This window comes from Stegastes partitus, unplaced genomic scaffold (assembly GCF_000690725.1).
Source record: "Stegastes partitus isolate 25-593 unplaced genomic scaffold, Stegastes_partitus-1.0.2 Scaffold750, whole genome shotgun sequence".
In the NCBI taxonomy this organism is placed as follows: domain Eukaryota; kingdom Metazoa; phylum Chordata; class Actinopteri; family Pomacentridae; genus Stegastes; species Stegastes partitus.
This window is the reverse complement of record NW_007578481.1, coordinates 17,333-19,564: the sequence shown is the minus strand read 5'-3', so window position 1 is coordinate 19,564 and position 2,232 is coordinate 17,333.

The window sequence follows — 2,232 nt, the reverse complement described above, 5'->3', positions numbered from 1 at the left end:
AATAAAACTAATTAGGAAAAGGCCTTATAATAAAAGAAAGTTTTAAAAGAAGACACTGCCAGTCTGAGACCCAAAGACCCGTCAACCTTTGGGTTATTCCATCTCAAATCATCAGAGACCTTCTGCTCCACCGTCTCTGATTTGTTTGAAACTTTTTTTTTATCATAAACTATGGATATTTGAAATGTTACGTGTATGTAAAAGGAACTTTTTTAACTGATGAAGCAGGTATGACAAGTTCTACCAAATATTTAGAGTTTCAAAATGGTTCTCCAATGTCTTTATAAGTTTTTGTATTTTATGCTATAAAATTTTCAGGCATCAGAGATGGTCAGAGAGGCATTGTTCTAAAAATGTAATGATTTGAGATGAAATGAGCCCTCCGGTAATAAGTGATGTTCCAAACAGTAGAGCTAATGTTGCTCCGTAATTGTTGGAAGTGTAGAAAAGCAAACTTGTGCTGAGAATTTCACCGTATGAACTTCAAGGGGGATGTTTCTGTTTTTGCTGTGTCCAAAAAAAAAATCACTTGTTGTAGGTGTAGTTTGAATCTGCGGGTTTATTTGGAGATCATGTTGGAGGCTCTGGTTGGTGATTTTCTTTCCTGCTTTTTCAAACAGACGCAGCGAACAGAAGTCCACGGTTCAGAGCTGGAAGCCAAAATTGTGCCTCACTGAGGTGCCTGTTATTAACAGGCATCAGGAATCACTGACAGAATATCAGAGCCTTTTTCTCTCTCTTTCTGTCTGCTACTAACATCCAAACAAGTGGTGAAAACACCTGTTTCTTCAGAGGTCAGCTGGGAAAAGAACCGGCACGCTGATCGTCTTTTCCTCGGGTGTGGAGTAAGTAGGCGGGTAAGTTCTGCTTTATGTTAGAGTTGAGTTCTGGGATGCGGAAGTGAACTTAGTTGTCTCTAATAGCTTTTCTCAGGCCTTTGACTGAAAATGAAACACACGCAAAGCTGCGTTCCGTCCACATGTTTTCTTCCACTTTTCAAGAGCTGGGTTGTGTTGGCAGCAGTCTAAGCAGGGTGTTCCACAGATTGCTCTAACCGGAAATGCTGTCCAGTTACTTCAGGGGGGATCCCAAGGCCTTAGTGGGGTTTCCTCCAAGTTGTCCTCCGACACCTCCAAAGGAAGGCTCCTAGAAGGATCCTGTTCAGATGTTCAGACCACCTTGGCTTGCTTCATTTGAAGTAAAGGTAGAGACTCTACTTTGGACTTCCTATCTCTAAAGCTGAGCCCATCCACCCTACNTTTTTTTTTATCACTTTTGTCCTGCTATTGTGTACGTACACACATTCAGGCCATAAAATGAAAGCCGCTCAAAGAAGAGCTCGTTCTTAAATCCTCACCGCGTACACCTGTTTCATTGTAACTGCTGGCGCCTGCAGTGCTATCTGTTACATACAGCCTGAGGTCACTGCCTGGATTTAAACAGGCCGCCTGCTCGCTTGATTTACACAAGAATAACGATCAGATTTTATTACACATTATGGGACGGGTCCTATTTTCTCAAGTCCATCGACAGCATTTCCGCACAGGAACCATTAAAGTTTGGAGATAAAACCGTCATCATAAAATCATTTTAAGAAGCGGGTTAATAGATGGATTAAAAAACCCTTTTGTGTTGTGACGTTCATTACATTACATCATTACACCGGCTGAAAGAAGCGCTCTGCACTTACAGGCCTGCTGAGGCAGACAGCTTTAATTACAGGGAGACGACACTCTGGCACAAAGCACTGAGAAAACAACCCGAGCCGTCATCAGCAGCGGTTTTGCTTGCCTGACAAATATATATTTTGAATGAGTTACTCTTTTGTAATGTGTCCAGGGAAACGCTGGAACAAAATCTGCTGACTGTTCTCCCTGTTTTTCTCTTTGAAATGAGATCCGTTTATGGCTGCCGTTTGTATGTTTGCTTTCTCCAAACTGTTGTGAGAATAATCGAGGAGCACCGGATCTCTACCTCTGGAGTTAGTCGATGCCAACACCTGATCTTAAATAATAAAAATGACTTTTTTATGTAGCACCTTTGTAAAACAAGGTGTTATATAAATCAGACATTAGAACAGATAAAAGCAAACAGATAAAACACTAAATATTTAAATGCAAAGAACGGAAAAAAACAAGCAGACTGACATGATGAAAAATATAAATAACTGAGTAAAGTAAGCACAATAAAACTAATTAGGAAAAGGCCTTATAATAAAAGAAAGTTTTAAAA